This window comes from Pteropus alecto, unplaced genomic scaffold, assembly GCF_000325575.1.
Source record: "Pteropus alecto unplaced genomic scaffold, ASM32557v1 scaffold25, whole genome shotgun sequence".
NCBI classification, from domain to species: Eukaryota; Metazoa; Chordata; class Mammalia; order Chiroptera; family Pteropodidae; genus Pteropus; species Pteropus alecto.
The window spans coordinates 4,717,020-4,738,208 of record NW_006441955.1 but is presented as its reverse complement, the minus strand read 5'-3'; the positions used below and the strand labels follow the sequence as shown (position 1 = coordinate 4,738,208).

The 21,189-nt window shown below is 37.9% G+C and overlaps 1 pseudogene; it reads left to right on the top strand.

The window, feature by feature from the left end:
* Positions 1–13,798: 13,798 nt before the first annotated feature.
* LOC102881832 lies at positions 13,799–14,730 on the top strand (annotated as a pseudogene).
* Positions 14,731–21,189: the final 6,459 nt, after the last annotated feature.

Sequence of the window (21,189 nt, the reverse complement as noted above, 5' to 3'; positions counted from 1 at the left end):
TGTCTTTGTTGTTTCACTTCATCTTACTCATGAGCAGAAACTAAAATATTAATCAACATTCATGTCAGAACTACACTAGGAGAGCCAGTAACTAAACATTTACCAGCACACCATTGGCTGGAAGGGACATCAGTGATCTTAGAATCCAGCATCTCTTACTACTTTATATGTTGTGGGCATGAGGCCAAGGACCTGCTCAAGGTCACAAACAAGTGAATGGATGGATGGTCAGCATTCGAGTCATGTGCTGTCCTTTTTATTTTAACACTACCTCCATGGATATTCAGGAATATGTGTTTTCCAAGACATACCAAAGTGAGGATGGGCAGGGAACATGTGTGAAACAGTTCTCATAAGTATAGCTAGTAAAAAGCCCTTCTCTCTAAGGTTCTAACAATGCTGAGTATCTGCCCTCAGGGCTGGAGGAGCCAGCGGAATTAGGGCACAAGAAGAGACCTGCCAGGTTCCTATCCCTATCTGGATAGACAGCAATAGAGCAGGCAAACAAGCACTCTTATTTAGGGGCTTTTCTCTCCTCTCCTTACACCCTGAGGCATTGAAGAGATTGGGGAGATATTCAGGCTTCTCTCTTCAATCAGGGATTAAACAGAGGCCTGGCCCCATGGGAGAGGATCAGGTTCGAACTTAGCCTCCAGACCAAAAGCTCTCTCCTTGGCCTCAATCACTTGGAACATCATTTCAATATTATTTACCCAGAGTCTCCTTTGGAGATGAGCCAAGAATTATTAATAATAATAGATATTTACACATAGCCCTTAACAATTTGTGAGGACTTCGTACATGCATCATCCTGTTTGAGACCCATAATAGCCCTGTACGGTGAGTAAGGTAAGGGTTAGTAAACCTATTTTATAGATGAAGAAATGAGACTTGAAGAAACAGGATGTCTGAGTTCACAGGGCCAATTTCAGGGCCAGATATACCGACACAATTGGTATATTTAATTGTCTCCCATGGCACAAAAGTACTATAGCACAGACCTTGAAGTATTTAGAGAATTATTATTAGTGATAGTTATTAATAATTAAAAATAGCTACTATTTATGAGCTCAATGTGTCTCACTGTACTAAGTGCATCATATGCATTCTCATTTAATCTTTATAACAGTCTTCTGAGGTTGATGCTGACTTCTGCATTTACTAAGGTTCAAGAACCCAAGGTTCAGAAGGTTTAAGGAATCTGTCCTGGATCACACAGCAGAAGTGTCAGAGCAAGGATTTGAACCCAGTTCTCAGTTCCCAAAGATCATAATCTTAAGCTCAATAAATGGCCCTGGACACATAAAATAATATTTTTGTTAGCTGTGGAATATTTCGTGTGTCTGGTAATGATATAATAAGTGAGGAAGGAGAAAGTGAAGAAAGCAGATTAATTCAGCATTCACTCCTCATTCATTTAGTAAATACTCTCTAATAACTATATCTTCAGGACTTTGAAAGGTACTGGGGATAGAGGGGTATAAAAGCAGACAATGCATATGTTTGAGAAAAGATACAAAGGATTAAGTAAACACAAATTAATATATAATAATAAATTTTGAAAAATCCTGGGATATTATAATATTGTTAGGAGAGAAAATAATGGGAGCAGGGAGATCTTTGAGAAAGTTATTCAGGAGGGTCTAGGAAACTCTTTTTAAAGAAGTGAAATTTAAGTTGGGAACTGAAGGCCAAGTTGCAGTTATCCAGGAAACAGTGTATACAATGGCCTGGTGTGGAAAAAGGCCTGGGCAATGGAGAATCAGCCAGTGTGGCTGGAATGGCCTGAAGAAAGAGTGAATGGCAGAGACGAGAACAGAGACAGGCAAAAGTCAGATTATAAAGGATTCGTATGTAGTCCATGGTAAGAATTTAGGATTTTATCTCAAGTTCAATGGGAAGCCTTGGAAGGTTTTCAGTCAGGGGAGGGATAGGATCCAATTTATGTTTAAAATATCACTGGCTACTGAAAGGCAACAGAATTGTTGAAACAAGATTTGAAATAGGAAACAGGAGGCTCTTTCAGAAATTTAAGCAAGTTGGTAGCTTGGACTAGGCCTCAGGTAATAGCAGTAGAGATGGACAACTTTGGATGAATTTGAAATATGCGTCAGATATTATCAAATATATTTTCTTATTTGAGCCTCACAACAACCCATTGATGTAAGTATTTTACAGATTGTACAGATTTTTTTACTTTGTAGATAGAAGAAGCTGAAATTCAGAGAGGTTCAGCTTCCATATCATGCTACTCTTAACCTAAAAATAAAAGGTGAAAGTGAGAGGCACCAAACATTTATTTGAGAACAAAAAGAATAACTGTTCCTTCAGGCAGAATCCCAAATAGTGTTCTAATTAGGAGACAAAGGCAAGGAGTATTTATGAGAAAGGGAGGGGGAACAATTACTTCAATAGCAGGAAGGCATTTCAGTACAGATACTATAACATAGTGATGTTAATTCTAAAGAATTTTTAATTTTCCATCTGGTTGTCATCAGTCCAGTAGTCATAATGCCTTTTTGTTATCTTTCTAAACAGAAAGTTGCTCTAGGCCCAGTCCGAAGATTATTTTTGCCTTCTTTTAACATTCCAAAGTTTGAGGCATAAGATGTGCAAGGCGGTTCCTCTGGGGCTGCAACTCGGACTCCACTTTAAAGCAGCTTTGTTTATATTATTTTTCACAATTTTCCTCTGTATAACAGTGATCATCTCATTTGCCAAATGAAGAAACTGATATTCAGAACCCAGGACAGATGTCAGAGTGAGTAGCATAATAAAGCCTCTGTCTGAAAGGCTTCAGTTTTTTCCAGATGAAGGAGGTCATGCTAGTTGGGGAACTTCTAAGGTTAGATGAGATTGTGTCATTTAAAGAACTGTGTGTTACTTAGCACAAGATCAGGCCACCAGGAACCCTTAGTTCCATCGGTGTGGAGCTTCCTATTGCTGGGTAACATGAAAAATTTAGGCCCTAGAAAAATTTAGGCCATAGATTGACAGAGTTTAGAAGACTCCTTAAAGGTAGATATAAGTGTTCCAGTTCACAGCTGAAAAAATTAAAAATAAAGTTCAGAGAGGCCAAAAGGCTTGCTAAGATCACGTAGAAAGATAGTAACAGAGTTGGAGCAAGACCCAGGACATCTGCCTCCTAGCCTTCGGTTCCCATAGAACTAAGCTCTGCCACCCTTTTATGGGCCCAAAGATCCTTTTATATTGGGGTATTCTGTATTAAATGAATTTCATGTGGGTAGTGTGCTTTTGAGTAGAGGAAAGGAGTTAAATCTCACTCTGTTCCTAAGAAGTCCCTGCTAGAAACACAAGAGTCACTATCTTTTCACATAACAACGTCTTAAATCCCCAAACATTGCCTGCTCCAGAGAGTAGGAGAGTAGACCAGAGTTGTCCCCAGGATTCTAGGCTCCTGTTCTTTCCTCTCTATCCCCTTCCTCCTCCGTACTCCCTTTTCTCTGAAACACAAGCTTTTGGGAAAGGATCTTCTATCAGTCACTTTTCCTTTGGCATGAATTAAGAAGTAAATCCCAATAAGGCTGGGGCCCTAAATTCTGCCTGTCACTGCTATGTGACCCTTGAGCTAATCACTGCTTCTCAATGGGTCTATTTCCTTATCTGTACCGTGAGGATCATGGACATAATTTCTGAAGGGCCTGCTAGTTCTGATGTTATGAGATCAAACTTTTTAGTCCCCACAATTCCAGGTCTCTGGCACAGAGTAACTTTGGGCTACTTGGTGAGGTGAGGCTCAGCAGGTAGAATTTCATCAACTGCTGGGCCCTCCCTGCTTCCCTCCTCCTTTCATCTGCTCCCCAAAACAGTCTCAGGAAGCTCCCAGGATTCTGATTCTTTTTCTTCTCTGCATTTAAGAGAAGAGCCCCAGGCCCCACCCTTGGTCCTCACATATTCTGCGTATAATTTCAGGGAGGCATCTTCCTGCCTTAATATAACTCCTCCACCCACTGGGAGGAAGTGAGATGTTGAAAGAGCAAGAGCTTTGGAGTAAATAGGCTTCCCTTTGAATCTTGGCCCTTCCTGTTTTACCAGCTCTGTGACCTTGGGCAGTTTTCCCTCCATCTTCAGATCCCCAGGCCCTGTGTGCTGTGAAGATTAGAGACAAAGTCTATAAAATACTTGTGGAAGAAAAGCATATAACCTTCTTTTCACTTAAGGAAAAAAATAATCACATTAAAAATAGAATAAGAGAGCCATTCTCTGTTTTCTTCCTATGAGTTTTTAAATTAGGTGATGCCATCTAACAGTTTATTTCCTAAAAACAAAATGCAATGCAGTCTTTATTCCTCCCATATACCTAATACATAATGAGTGTGCAATACATGTTTATTATCATTATAATTACTGTTGTTGATTGTAAGTCCAGTGATTCTATTCAAGGTTCTGAATTCTAAAATAGAAATCTGATTTAAAACTCTCTCCTGCTTAAAAATCTTCTTTGGCTCCCCATAACCTACATTGTATAAAACCCAAACTTTATACAGTCATTCAGAGTTCTTGCGCTCGCTTCGGGAGCACATATACTAAAATTGGAACAATACAGAGTTCTTAACACTCTGGTCCCAACATGTTTTTGAAGTCTGGAGTCTCCAGTATAGTAAAAAAAAGCATAAGATTTCGCATTTCACCTTAGCCACTTAACCCGTTTTCTCCTCTGTAGTACTGGGATAATAATTTCTGCTTTATAGATTAAATAATAGTAGCTTACGATAACTACTAATTATTGCAGTTATTAAGTGCTATTCGCGCATAAGAATTTGACAATCTTATTTAAACCTGACAAAAGTCCAATGAAGTAGGTACTTTTATTTTTAGATGAGAAAACTGAAAGGTAGATAGGTTAAATTATTATGAAATATAACACAGACTTAAATGCAAGTCTAGCTGCCATCACAGTCCATGGTGTCAACTATTGTGCTATAAAGCCTCCCTTGAGGGCATATAGTTTTAAAGTATTGTGTACACAGTAAGGCTGTGAACATTGGCTATTAATCATTCATTGTCATCATTTCCTCCTTCTGTGGATTCAATGCTCTGATTACACAGAGCAATTTACCATTCTCGTAGGCAGTTTAACAGCTCTGTGCCTTTGCTCATATTTTTCTCTCCGCCTGAAGTGGTCTTTTTTCTCCTCTCAAAATGATACTCCTTTCATGAGACCCAAGTAGATCACCTACTGTGTGTCTTCCTTAAGATACTGGCATATCCCTCATCCCGTCAATGGTAGGCATTAACACTTCTTCATCTCCTTGGCCCTTCCACTTGATAAATGACTGATAGATAATTGTTGAACTCACTGTTCTCAAATAATTTATTATAAATTCACTGAAACCAATCAAGGGAGTTTTCTTTCTAGAAGGTCTTCAAGTGTGCCAGAGAAAATCTAAAGTGGCTGTTGGGGTGATGCAGTGTAATTCAAAGCATGTCCAATAGATGGCACAGTAGTCACGGTCAAAGTGGCTCGGGAAGTGCTCTTTTGAAAAAAGAGGGATAATAACAATAACTAATATTTGCATAATGTTCATAAGTCTCTTTGACATATATTATCTACATGAATATTTATCCCCATTTTACAAATGAGGTGGGAAATGAAGGAACTTTTCCACTTCCTAGAACCATTGAGAACACAGTATCGATCAATTAGGTAAGGTGATGTCAGGGGTCCACCAAAAGCTCTGTGATTTTCCTTCCAAATTATCTCCCTTATTCCTTGAAAATGTGTGAAATGTTACTTCTTCTTTTTACTGAGGCTTTAAATTTTAAATATTTAAATGAAGGGGTGGGAAAGTGAATGTATGACATACTTTAATTCATTTGCACTTTAGTATAAAAAGTTTCAGATATATTTTTGAAAGCCACTTGGCCACTTGATTGGAAGCAGAGAAAGTGCATGTGGGCACTGGGGATCAAAAGAACCACAAAGATGAAATGGGGGTAGGGAAAAGGAGAGAGAACTGTAGGAAGTTTCATTAACAACAATTTTGTCATCAGCCAACCTGGTTCCCTGTTGCTGTAGCCATTACCAGAGGGCTCCATTCATCAAGGGATTTATTATCCCAAGAATTTGAAAGCGCAGTTCAGGACAGTGTATAAGCAAGTAGTTATGCCTGGGAGTTTCTCAAGAAACCTTTTCAGCAACCTCTAGATAGAAGCCAGAAAACTGAGAGACAAATCTAGACTTATAAAAATGAAATCTGGAGTAAAATAGTAAAATCTGCAATTCCAAATTTGGCACCTGGAGTTCAGAATTAGAATCTCAGACTTTGATAGAACTTGGAGGTCAAAAATAAAATATAAAAGTCACAGATTAGAACTTGGTGTTCCAAGTATAGATTCTTGGGTTGCCGTTAAGGAAATTCCTAAAGTAGAATTTCTGGTTGCGATCATGAAATCTTATTGTAAGATTCAAATTCAGGCAGTAGAGCCTATACTTCCAGTAGCAGGATTTTGGGTTCCAAGTAACAGCTGAGTTCTAATGCTAGAATGCTCAGGTCCAGAGAATAGAACCTGTAGTTTCAATAGTGTATATTGGAGTTCAGTATTCACATCTCAGGCTCTGCGTCTGGAGCCTGGAGTTCTAATAGTTGAATCTCAGGTTATGAGAGTAAAATCTAGAGGTCCAATAGTGGAATTTCAGTTTCAGAGAAAGAACCTAGAGTTCCTAAACTAGAATCTGGAGTTATAAGAATAGAACATGGGATTATATTATTAGAGTCTTGGATTTTGAGATTGGAACTTTAAGTTCCAATAATACAATATTGAAGTTTAAGCACTTAGCCTGAAATACAAGTACAGGATATGGGATTCAGAGAGCACTTCTTGAGTTCCAGTAGCAAATCTTGAGGTGCCATAGTGGAAGTTGCAGGTACAATATTAACTTGTGGAATTAGCATATTAAACTAGTATTAGAATCAGCCTTCAGTAGTTATAATGGCTAACAATTAAGTGCTTATTTTGTGCCAAGTATTGTTCCAAGTGTTCTACGTGTATTATTGTTATTACATTTAGTGCTCACAAAAACCTGTCTTGAGAGTACTATTATTATCATTCCAATTTTACACATAAGGAAACCAAGATACAGAGATTAAATAACTTTCTAAAGGTCACACATCTGGGCAGCATAGGGATGGTATCTGACTATAATCAGTGTGCCTCCAGAGCTCATGCTTTTAACCACTATGATAAGTATCTCTATAATCTAGAGAGTTTTGAATTCCATTAGTAAAACTTTAGGTTTAACAAATAGAACCTGGAGTTACCCTAACAGAAGCTACAGTTCCAATAGCAGCATCTTGAGTAATCTTTATGTCCAGTGATAGAATGAGAGGCTCACACAATCAGATCTGGAGTTCCAAACATCAGCTATTCAGTTATGAAATTAGAATTCCAAATGAAGAACCTCGATTTGATCTCTAATTAGAGTCCCAAATTCTACTACTAGAACTTCAGCCTCAACTCTGAACCTTGAGATCTAATCCCAATAATGTATCTGTGTTTCTGAAATTAAAGTGCAAATTCCTATAGTAAATTTTGTTTTTTGAGAGTGGAACCTTGAGTTTTAAAAGTAAAATCTTGCAAGGATATGAAGACCTGGGGTTTTAATAGTAAAACCTAGAATTATTAAAGCAGATCCTTGAGTTCCAAGATTGGAAACTTGGATCCCAATAATGAAATCTTAAATTGTAGTAGTAGAATGTTAAGTCCAATATTAAAATCCTGGGTTCAGAGAGTATAACATGATGTTCCAAAAGTAGGACATGTGATTCCAAGAATAAGACCTGGAGTTCCAACATTAGAGCCTTGGGCCTTGACAATAGAATCTGGGATTAGAATATTAAAATCTGGAATTTGAGGAATAGAATCTGAAGTTGTCAAAATAGAAGCTATAATTTCAAAAAGCAGCATCTTGGGTGTTAATAGTGGAATCTGTTTGCCCAGTGAGAGAATGTGGAACTCAAAGAATAAACCTGGAATTCCAAACATTAATTATTGGGTTTCTAGAGTACAATCTGTAGTCCAATGGAATAATTTTATAGAATTATAGTAGAATAAGGACTTATTAATTATAGCAGGTATTCTCAGAGTAGACCTGGAGGTCCAATATTAGAATCTGTGGTTCCACAGAATAGAATCGGAGAATTCCGGTAGAACAATCTAGAGTTGCAATGAAATAATTTTGGGACTAAAAGTAGAACTTGGAGTTATGATGGTAGACTCTTGATGGAGCTTGTTTTTATCTCAGTTTTTAACACTTATCTTGTGTTGATAGTGGATTTATCATGCCTCAGCAAAAATCATGACTTCCTGTCCAGTGAGTGAGGATTCTTAATTGGAGAGTGGGATTTCAGCTGCCACTCTCAGAAGTGTATAGAATTAAATGTAATCTCTCAGTGTTACTAACGGCTATTTGGCTATAGATGAAAGAAATTTTCCAATCAGTGAGCCATGTGATTAGGCCTGTGTTATGTATTCTGAGGAGACTCTGTTCTCATCCTGAGAAGCTAACCACAAATAAGATAATACAAGCCCAATAAAAGGCAGAATGTAATCCAAGACTAAAATGTGTGGACTGACAGGAAAGAGGTCATTTTAGGCTGCAGTAGTCAGAGAGGCTGCACAGAGGAGGCATTTCAAAAGATGCACAAAGTTTAAATAGGCAAAGAGGAAGCAGAACATTTTAGGTGGAAAATACTCAAAGAGAAACATGGAAATAGGCTCTAATATGGTGTGCACTAGCAATTTTTCAGCAAAGAAATATTTATGGAGTGCCTACTACTCACCAGGCAAATGTAGGCCCTGGAGAAATAAAAAGAAATTACAAGTAGTTTCTGTCCCTGAGGAAATCATATGGAAAAACAATTACAAGGACTTTGGTGTTAGATATAACTGGTTTTGAAAATCAGCCTCATTAGCTTCCTAGCTAAGTGACTAAGCAAGCCCTTCACATCTTTGAGCTTGTCTCTTCATCTATACAAAGAGGATAATACTTTCCTTGAAGAGTTGTTGTAAGGATTCATGATATTCATGATAGTTTATGTCACGCATGTGGTAGTGATCGTGATGATTATGAGATGATGATGATGATATGCTCAGAGTTACATACAAACTGTTAAGAAAATAGAGAAGAGGTGACATTTGAGCTAAGTCCTGAATAATGGTAGGATGCATTAGACAATCAGAGAAGAAAAAGAGCATTTTAGGCAGAGGAAACCGAAATTATGAAAGTATAGAGGCATGAGAGGGAACAAATATTTTGGAAGTCCTGGTCATTGATGAGGCTGGCGTAAAGGGTTTTTAGTCCCTTTTGATGATGGTGAAGCATTGAAATGTTGCTATTAGGAGATTTACTCAACAAAAATATATTGAATAGGTTCAGGGCCTAACTGAATAAAGACCAATGCAGGGAAGATGGTCTCTGCATGTACCTTATAAAAATTTAACTAGGGAGAAAGTACATATATACAAGATAAATAATAACATTAGCATAGAAGGAAAAGGATAGGCTTTAAAGTTAGCAATCCATACCATGTTTCACCCATTGAATTTACCCTCATTTACTGACCCCTCTTTCATTTTGTGAGCCCCTTGAGAATAGAGACTATGTCTTTTTCCCCAAAACTCTTTATTGTGGAAAAAGTCACACATACAGAAAAGTTTAATTATATACCCATATACTCAACTTCCTAGGTTTAAAAATCAACATTTGACTTATTCATTTTGTATGTATATTTTAATTATATGAAAGTAAGTTACAGACATCATGACACTTTATCATTAAATATTTTAGCATAAATCTCTTAAGAATTAGTATAATCCCCCTCACAACCTCAGTACCATTATGACACCTAATATATTAACAGTCTCTTAATATCCTCTATGATTCAGCCCATGTTCATATTTTCTCATGTCTTAGTTTTGTTAGAATCAATTTTTAGTCAAGGTTCAGACACTGTATTGGATTATTGTGTACCCTCCATTTTTTTAATCTAAAATAATTGCCCCACATTTTAAAAAATAACAAGACATTTTAGAAAGATGAGGCTTATTGTCTTAAAGAATGTCCCACATTTTGCACTTGATCTTAGGCAAAAGGCCAAGAAGCGATGGCCCACATTCTGATTATCTGGATTCTTATAAATTAGAAGTTAAAGCTAAAGGCTTGATCACATTTAGGTTAAACATTTTTGGCAAGATTATTTCATAGATAGTACTGTGAACTTCATGTTGCATTGCATTGGGAGGCACTTAATGTCAAGTTGTCCTGTTCTTAATGATGCTATGATTATTTGTTTAAGGTGGTGCCAGTAACTACCCTCCCATTCATACCTTTGCAGTAAACAAGTAATCTATGGAGATATGCTTTGGTACCATGTAACAGTATTTCACTTAATAATTTTATCATCTATTGAAAGGTCTTGCATGAATCAGTTATTTTATTGGTGGTTGAAATGTGGTTATTTTCTAATTCTGTCATTTCTTCTACATCTATTATCTGGCATTCTTTTGAAAATAACTTTTTACTGCCAAATGGGGATGAACTAGAGTTCTTCTTTATAAGTCCTGATAAAATGTTTAATTTTTTGCTCTTTACCAACTTTTAGAGTAAGAGTTGGTGAAATAGTCACCTCCAATTGTGGCAAACAGCTTCTTTTACTTTTTTAATAGTATCACTGTGGGTTTGTAGATTTTTATTTGTTCAATATTCTGTAAACAGTAACAATTACATTTAGTTCGTCATTATTTATTTTGATGCTCAAATTATCCCAAATTTGGCCAGTGTGCACTCCTTTAAGATGCCTCCTATGTAATTTTTATGTCTCCATCATTCTTTAAGCATTTCCTTACTTTCTAGAATAAAAAGATATCGCAGGTTCACTTTGTACTTTCTCTACCCTAGACCTGGAATCAGCCATTTCTTTGGGGAAGCCCTGATTCCTTTTATTGGGGAATGGTATCTGGAAGCCAAGATCTGGGCACTAGATGTATTTGTTGCTATTGGGATATCACTGCATCTGGGCTCATTCAGTGGACAGAGCTAGAAAATTTATAATTTAAAAATCATGAATAATATTGATATTTCCAATTAAAGCTTAAGTTTTTTTAAGTTCTATTATATGTTTTTTTCTTAACATAAAAATCATGGTTTCTAATAACATTAGCATATTTATTTATTTGTCTTATCCTAAAATATGCATGAAATAGTTTGGAAATTGCAATACCAATATTATTAACAATAAGACCAGAATCAAGTTTCAGATTTCTTTGCAGTTCTTCTTGTCCTTAGACAATATTCCACATCCTACTTAGGGTTATAATCAGCACTGTGTTCAGAAGGCACTTGAAATAATTATTTTCTCTCTGGTAATTGTAGTAGTAATTTGATGTAGAGTTAGGTTAATTTGCTTTAATTTGTCTTTAATTTTGATGTAAAGTAACATTTCGAATATACAACATTTTACATGGCTTAAAAGTCAAAATATTTTAAAAGGTATATTTAGAGAAATGTTTATTTCATCTTCTCTACCCCATTTTCCCATCTCTTGATAGGTAGGAATTTCTAATAGCTTCTAAAATTCTTCCAATGTTTGCATTTATTTCCTCTTTCTTTTTAAAAAAATCATTTACTTCAGAAATCTTCATATCTACGGAAAAGTTGAAAGAATAGTTTAATGAACTATTCTTCCCCTAAGTCATCTGTTATTAACATGCCTCCATTTGATTTATATTTTTCTTCATAGTATTGCTGGTGTTACTATTATTTGTTGAACCACTTGAGAGCAAGTTGCAGACATCATTATCCTTTACCCCTAAATACTTCAGCATTTATCTCTTAAGGAAAAGGACATTTTAAAATATATTATAATACAATGATTGATTTCAAGAAATTTAACTTTCATTCAGTACTTTTTTCTTATAGTTTATATGCAAACTATACTCATTGTCCCATTAATATCCCTTACGTAGGTCAAGAAACAACTCTCCACAAATAATTTCACATTTCTGCATGGTTAAGGCTTTCTGAGAAAAAAAAAAAAATTCTGGCAAACTGGGTTAAAGAGTGATTGAATAGCCACCCTAAAAATGAGACTTCTGAAGAGATAAAAAGTCTTCTCCCTCCCCTAGCCATTTGTTTACTTTCCAAGAAGGTAAAGTAGAGCTCTCTCCCATATCTCTCCAGATTTGTTTATATTCCAGAGCAAAGACCTGTCTCGTAATCTCTGGAGGGAAGGATGGCAGCTTTGAAGGCCCTTCTAGATAAGCTCTGAGCATCATAATTTTGGCGTTTCTTATATGTAGTACAAACTTCACTGTATGTGCAGATGACATCAGGCCCTCTTTCTGTCATCTCAAGGGAAAATGGCATAGAAAACTGGTGCTAAGATTGCTATGTCAGTCAAAACGGTTTTATCTCTGACTCAGATCCAGAGGTTTCATATTCACGTGTGTGTGCGTAGATGTGTGTAAAACTGTGTAAGTGAGCTAATATCTCAGATCCCTTATAGTTTAGGACTTAACAGTTTATAACTTTTTATTCCCCAGGTTTGGGATCCTATTAAGGAATCCCATATTGCATTTAGTTTGTCAAGTCTCTTTAGTATCTTTTAATATTCACCCTTTAACCTTTCTAGTTCATCACATTGGCATTTTTTAAGAGTTTAGACCATTTGTTTTGTAGTTACCTTCTTTCTTACACATAAAAAGTATACTATATATACCCTTCTGCACCTTGCTTTTTCACTTAATATATCTCATAGATTACACTATGTCAGTATATTAAAATCTCCCTTTTTTTTATGGCTGCTTAATAGCTCATTGGTTGGATATTGTGTTTCCCTAGTATAGAGTATACATAGTAGGTACCTAGTGAGTATTTGTTGAGAAAGTAGATGTTTCCCCTACTCCCACAAAAGAATAAATGAATGGGGAATTGAGCAGAAGAGCAATGTATGCCCTAGATGAGATAATTTGGAGTCAGACAGACTTGGGATCTCAGATATGAGCTCCTGGCATTAGGCAGTTTGGCATAGTGGTTAAGCAAGCAAGCTTTGAAACCAGAGTACCTAGGTTTGACACCACCACTTTCTCAGCTGTGTTTCCTTGGGAAGGCTACTAAACCAATTGTGCTTCACTTTCTTCATCTGTAAAATGGAAATAATAAGAGCACCTACTTCATAAGGTTATTGTAAGAGCTCAATAAATATTAGCTATACTTGATAGCTATAATTTTTCCAAATCTGTTTCTTCATATGAAAAATAGGGCTAGTAATACTCATTCAACAGGGAGGCTGTTGAGGACTAAGTGAGACAATGTCTGTAAGGCACTTAGCGTAGTGACTAGCCCAGAGAAGCAATCAGTATATAGTAGCTGTCAAGGCTGAGGGGCAGAGGAGGAACATGATTGCTGAGAGGATTACTGCAGGTGGGACTATTTATCTTATTCACTGACTCAGGGCCTAAACACAATGCCTGTCACACTGGCTTTGGAGTTAGATAAGCCTATTGTGTTTAAATTCTAGCCAGGACACCTGCATGGTCAACTGTGTGATCTTAGGCAAGTTACTTAACCTTTCTGATTCATGTTTTCCTCATTGATAAAACAGAAATAACAACAGCACCTATCTCAGAGTCGTTGTTGTTGAAATTAAATAGAATGATGGATTATAAAGCTATCTGATCTCATTTTGGATGACGATTTTTAAAAAGTAAAGCAGCTTTTCCACACTTCTCAGAAAAGGGTCCATGAAGTGTCGTTCTTGGTTCCCATGTGACTTAAAGGGAAACTGTCTCAATGTCCGGAGCCCTTGATATCTTGCAAATGAAGGAGGAGGATGTCCTCAAATTCCTTGCAGCAGGAACCCACTTAAGTGACACCAACCTTGACTTCCAAATGGAATAGTCCATCTACAAAAGGAAAAGTGATTGTATCTACATCATAAATTTGAAGAGAACTTGGGAGAAGCTTCTGCTGGCAGCTTGTGCCATTGTTGCCATTGAAAACCCAGCTGATGTCAGTGTCATATCATCCAAGAATACTTGCCAGCGAACTGTGCTGAAGTTTGCTGCTGCCACTGGAGCCACTCCTATTGCTGGCCGCTTCACTCCTGGGACCTTCACTAACCAGATCCAGGGAGCCTTCCCAGGAGCCGAGACTTCTGGTAGTCACCAATCCCAGGGCCAACCATCGGCCTCTCACAGAAGTGTCTTATGTTAACCTGCCCACCATTGCCCTGTGTAACACAGACTCTCCTCTGCTTTACGTGGACATTGCAACAACAAGGGAGCCCACTCGGTGGGGCTGATGTGGTGAATACTGGCTTGGGAGGTCCTGCGCCTGCGTGGTACCATCTCCTGTGAACACTCGTGGGAAGTCATGCCCAATCTCTATTTCTACAGAGATCTGGAAGAGATTGAAAAGGAAGAGCAGGCCGCTGCTGAAAAGGCTGTGACCAAGGAGGAATTTCAGGGTAGATGGACCGCTCCAGCTCCTGAGTTCATTGCCACTCAACCTGAAGTCGCAGACTGGTCCGAAGATTTGCAAGTGCTCTCTGTGCCTATTCAGCAATTTCCTACTGAAGACTGGAGCGCTCAGCCTGCCACTGAAGACTGGTCTGCAACCCCCACTGCTCAGGCCACTGAATGGGTAGGAACAACCACTGAGTGGTCTTAAGCTGGTCTTCCACAAACTCATAAACAAAATGGAAATAAGGCTGACGGAAAATAAAGTTTCTAAAAAATTTTAAAAAATAAAAATAAAAAGTAAAGCAGATGCTTCCCATACATGGCATTATAAAACATTTTAGTGATTATCTCCTTGTGATGGCCATGAAAATGTGACTTGCAGACCTCCAACTATAGAGAGGGTATTTGACCAAAGCTCTAGCCGTTGAACTGTGAAATCCATCAATGCATTTGTGTTGAGGCCATTCCTCCTATGGGCTAGCCCCATTAGTTACTGAGTGTGGCAGGAATACTAAGGCAGACCTGTTTTTTGGAGACATGGGACTCCTCTGATGGTTGGCTTTGGCTTGGGCATACACTGATGCCTTTGCCAAACCTTCCGCAGACTGCAAGGCAGCCTAGAGTGCTTCCACCTAACCTTTCTCTCTCTCTTTTTCACTTAGAGTCAGACTTGCATTTTATCTCTTAGTGTCTGCTTTCTGGAGAACTTGAACTGACATGGCCATCCAGAGGAGAATTCTTGACTCTCAAAGTGTCCTCCTATCTAGAAGTAGGGAGAAAAGCAGGAGTTAATGTGGATGAGAATGTGTGTGCAGTTGGGATATCAGTGCCACCTCCCATTTTGTTTCCAAAACAGGATTTTTAAAGTGCCTGGAGATCAGTATATACAAACTTGAGAGTTAAAATAAGCAAAAATTAAGTTCTTCTAATTCACTGAGCCAGGACACAGTGACATAAAAAGTGCCTCTGTAGTTTAGTAAATTAGAGGTCATGAGTGGATGATGTGGAAAACTTCACATTTTATGCTTTCAGTTTTAGTTCTATTTTATTAGGCCCAGGAAATAAGGTTAAGGAAATGACTCTCAAACCAATGGCCAAATGAGCTTCATTGTTCTGCTTTATTGCCACAGCCCCACAAAATCCCTCAAGCCCCTGAGGGAAGGAAGAAAAGGCAGATAAAAGGCAAAATAATGTAAGTGGCAAGATAGAGTTCTCTTGTATATTTTATGAATGTCAAGGATAGGTGGCCCCTGGTGCAGGCAACCAGTGCCTCTGGCAGATAGCAGAGAGCATTATTGAGGAAAACATGCAACACAACATCTCAATGTCCAATTTGCTGTCCCCTTTGCTCCAGGAGCTGGGGGATGGGAAAGATACCCCAACACCACTGTGAGGTCTAATTAGATAACATGAGCATTGGCAGTTTATCAGTGGCCTAGATTCTGGCTCCCTGGATTCGGTCATAGTCAAGATAATCGGACTTCGGTGGTCAGTCATTCCACAAAGAATACACAAGATATGAATGTTCTTACATTCATTTTATAAAAGGAAAAAGTCACACTTTCAAAATCTTTTTTTTTTTTTTTATCTACAGGAAGGAAATTTTTTTATTGGTACACATTTTACAAAAATTAAGAAGACATGTATTAAAATCCAACATATAGTATTCAGACATAACAGAAGCCTGTCAGTCAAAATAGAAGTCTGACATCAAAGGACCAACTTTCTCCCTATATCTCACATAGTCTCTTTGTATATTATTTAATGAATAAAGCAGCAAAAACTAGATTTGAATTTATGTCTAACTCAAACCCATTTTCTTTTTATTTAGCCATGGTGTTCTTATAAGTAGCCTTTTTCGATCCCATGCAAATTACTCTTGGAGGGGAATAAATGCTACTAAGTAGAAGAAAGCTGTCATTTTTGTGCAAAGCTAAAGCACAGCCCTCCATAAGTGTTTAATAACTGGTAGTAATGTACCAGTGGCAGTGTGCTTAGAATTTACGGAATCATGCAGAATCCCAGGTAATAGAAAAGAACATTAAAGTAATCAAATCTAGAGATTTTCAAATATGTTCAGTAGTAGAGCTCCTAGAAGTCACAGTGCTCTTTGCAAAACATCACAAATTACTGACAGATAATATAATTACATAAACTAGAAGTAATTTCACTAGCAGACACAGCATGGTGTAATGGGAAAGAGAAGGCTTTGAAGTCTCACACATCTGACTTTTCCATTCACTAGCTTGTGACCTTGAGTAACTTATTTAACTTTTCTGTGCTTCTGGTCCCTCACCTGAAAAATAGAAAAAGCAAGTGCCTATTTCAGGGTTGTTCAGGCTTGCTTTTGACATATACAGTGTTTATAAGTGCATAATTTCACATCTAAAATGCTTGGGGCCAGGCTGGCTTCAGAATTAGGATTTTTTTTTATTTAAAAAATGTAATATAGGAAATAGGTCTTATAAGTAACACCCCCAGCTGAAACGCTACCCTATAATCCAACACTTTTATATTTCTGCAGCATTTGTACCAAATTTATTTAAAATATACTTTTTTCCCCAAACCATTTTGAATTTAGTTAGGGTTTTGGATTTGCGTACAAGGGATTGTAAACATGTATTATTATTTGAAGATAATATGTCTGCTACATGTATGCAGGTCTCCATAGCTTAAGAAAATATGTATTTTTATGAGGGATGCTGTTGGTATCACATCCAAATCCTTTTTACTAGTCAATGCAGTCATCCTCCAACTTTTGCCAACATTTGGCTGATAACAACTCACAGTTGTCCCTTTCTTAGAAATTTGCCTTCAACGAAAAAGGAGCTACCTCTCTTTGGAGCAAGGGAGAACTGTCAGTGACTGTCTGGCATAGTCCCTTATCTCAATAGACTAATTTTGGGATACAGTTCTTGTTTCAGTTTCCTTGTGAAATTAGACTAAAGCTGGTTTTCGAATTTACATTCTTCCTTAGTTTTCTTCTCCTGTCCTGTGCTGCTTCTCTCATCATTTCCTAAGAGCAAATCCCTCAATAATTCACTTGAACCAGAATCTCTATCTCAGGCTCTGCTTCTAGGGAACCAAACCTGAGATTTTTCCTAGAAAGCATACCCTAAGGATAGGATTCTGGAATTAGAGCACACAAGGACAGGATGACAATATGGTAGATGAAGTATGAGATTCCCTGGCATACTGTAGATGTAGTTGCAGAGAATTTCACCTGCAGTGAAGTGGGGTGGGATACAGGTGGAAGGAGAGGATGCTCAGTCCAACTGGTGCAATGTCTCAGATATTTGAAAGATATGGGAAATAGCAACCATAAGGACTGTGGAAGTGGGTGACTATTGCTAAGAGCCATTGATGAACTGATGAAAGAAAATGATGGGCTCAGATCTATTAATTGACAATTTAAAGCAAAGGACCTCACTGTTAGCATTTAGAGACCTTCATCTCTTGCAGCCAGTGGTCAGATTTAGTTAATTATCAGGCAGAATTGTAAGAATGGGCAAGTTTTAGAAAAGACTGAATTCTCAGTGTGTGAGAATCTCCCCATAAATGTTGAGTCTTGATAGGGGAGAAGTGGGACCCTGAGATTTGGGGTGAAGATATCTAGGTGGATGCATTTGAGAAACTTGAATCCCAAGATTCCTCTGAATCCTCTGGGTCTATAGAAGTGACCCACTGTCCCAGGTAAGAAGATAAAGGCCCATCCCTCCCCTTTTGTAGGAACCTTATAAGACAATGCAAGTCCTCCTCAGGGTCTCTCCTCAACTCTCATTCTGGCTATCAGACCCATCACTAGGATCCAGTAGCCCAACTAGGCAAGATTATATCCCAAAGTAGCTATACAACCTGACTTATATGTAATGGCAAGTACCAGGAAAGTATGCCTGAGGGCTGGACAAATGGGGGTAGAATTTAAAGCTGGATAAGAGAGAGTTCATCAATATCAGGCCACTTTGCCATGACACAGAAGTCAGTACTCTGCAAGGGCCCCAATAGATGGTTCTATACACTGCTAGGACAGCTCTTTGAAGCTTGAAAGAAGTGATAGCCCACATCCACATTAAATAAAGTATGTAGAGATGCCAGAACTGTTGTGGCAAACAGTGGTGAAAGGAATCAAAAGGCTCAGAGAAGTAGGCCTGCTATAACGAGTCTATTATCTAAGACTGAAAAATCCACCAGTTGATTATGCTTCTTGGAAGGGCCTGGAGAACACTCCATTTACTGAGGCAACCAGCAATACACTAGTTAGGGAAAGTACCAGCATCACCGAGAGTCTTACAGCCATTGTTATCTTTAGGTCAAGACTGATGGTAGGAGATGGGCTCCTGAGTAGCAATGGAGATAAGATTGCAGACTCGCAGAGACTGAGGGGCAGTACTTAACCATTAGAAGAAGGGTGGACTTACTGTCGAAATGGTAGCCAGAAGGGTCTGGCTGACAGGGATTTTGGGACATGGAGTTCTTAGAGCCAAGATAGATGAACTACCTGTTATATATAACTAAAAGATATCAAAAATGGATGAGCAGACAAAAAGACAAATACTATGTGATTCTACTTATATGAGGCATCTAATGTAGTCAAATTCATAGAAATAGAGAGTAGAATAGTGGTTGCTGGGGGCTGGAGGGAGGGGAAAGAGGGCGTAATTGAATAGATAGAGAGTTTCAGTTTTGCAAGATGAAAATGCTCTGGAGATCTGTTGTACAACAGTGAATATACTTAACACTACTGAACTGTACACTTAAAAATGGTTACGATGATAAGATTTTTTTTATCACAATTTAAAATTTAAAAAATAACAATAGGTGAGGAGAAGGCTGAGATCAGCTGCCTACTACTGCAAAGTCAAATCTTTGCTGTTGTCAGACCCGGCTGTCAACTGAAGGAGACCGAGTTCCCTGGAGAAACAATCCTGCAAAACCACAGCAAGTGAATATTGTAGTGATTCCTTCAGTCCTTCCTCAAAGGAGATATATAGCTATTTATTCAGATAACTCTACACTGGAGTAAGGAAAATACCCAGATCTTTCTAGAGTTGTTGGATACACCTGTTTCCCCTGTTTCTGAATGTATTATTGGAATGGGCATACATAGAAATAACAGAACCCTCACATTAGTTTCTTGACCTATAGAATAAGAGCTACTACTAGTAGTAATAAAGGCCAAATGGAAGTCCCTGAAACTTTGTGGCCAAGATAATAAATCAAAAACCTATCACATTTTAGGGGAACAGCAGAGTTTAGTGCGTCCCTCAAAACTTTAGAGAATGCAGAGCGATGGTCCTTGTCATATTTCCATAATTCATAATTCACCAGTCTAGCCTCTGCAAAAAGTGATAGATCATATCAGATGACAAGTAGACTAATACAAATTTAATCAAGCAGTGGCTCCAACTATACCTGCTATGTCTGATACATCTTTCTAGAGGAGATTAACAGAGCCTCTGGCATGTGATGTGTAGCCATTGATCTGGCAAATGTGTTCTTTTCTATACCCATCTGAAAAGAGAATCACAAAGATGGGCAACAGTATACATTCATAGTCTTGCCCCACTGTCATGTTAATTTACATACTGTATGTCCTAATATAGTCCAAAAGGATAGGAACTGTTTGAATATTTTGCAGAACATCATATTGGTCCAGTATATCAGTACTATCACATTAATCAGATGTGTTAGGAAGTAAGTGGCAAGTACTCTGGATGCCTTGGTAAGGTATATGAACTCCAGAATGTGGGGGAGAAACTATACCAAGATTCAGAAGCCTAACACATCAATGAAGTTTTTAGGGGTTCAATGATCTGGAGCATTCCAGGACATTTCCTCCGAAGAACAGGCGATTGCACATTACACTTCTTGCCACCAAGACATATATTTGGTAGGCCTCTGGGTTTTGAAATACTGCTGTGACCCATATATCAGCAGATACAGGTTGGTACCTTTGATTGGGACCCAGAGCCAAAAAGGAGTCTGAAATATCAAGGCTGAGGTATGAGCAATGCTTCTGCTTGGGCTATATGAGTTGACAGATCCCATGATGCTTGAACTATCTGGGGTAGGGAACAACACTATGTGAAACCTCTGGCCACTACTTATCTCAAGTATATTTGGTCATTCATGTATTTCTAAATTTAATTGATTCAGGTTTATCTAATATGTGGTACCAAATGCCAGGCCCTGTCTTGGACACTGAAGACACAAAGATGTAATAAAACCTATTACCTGTGCTTAAGTAGCTCAAAGTCTAATCTTACCCTATTAGTATGCTCTTTGATTCATCCATTTGCCGCCAGTATTTGCTAGGATTCAAGTAGTAACAAAGAGAAGCCAGATGGAGAAAAACTTGCGAACAACTCTATTAACTAAAATATACTACAAATTGGGCCAAGACCATCATGATTTGAATAAGCCATATAAGTCATGCTTTAATAATAAAATTTCATTTACTGAGTGCCTACTATGTGCCACACAATTCATATACATTTATTTTCCCCAACAATTCTGCAAAGTATTATTATCTCTCACTCTCCACATAGAAAAATTGAGGTTTAGGAAGTTAAATAAATCATCTAAGTCGTGGAGTGGAGGAGGTAAGATTTGAATGTAAGGCCACTACTAGCACCTCAGATTCTCTTTTACCAATATACCATCCTACCTCATGCTACTGCCATGATCCATAGTAGTCCAAAAATA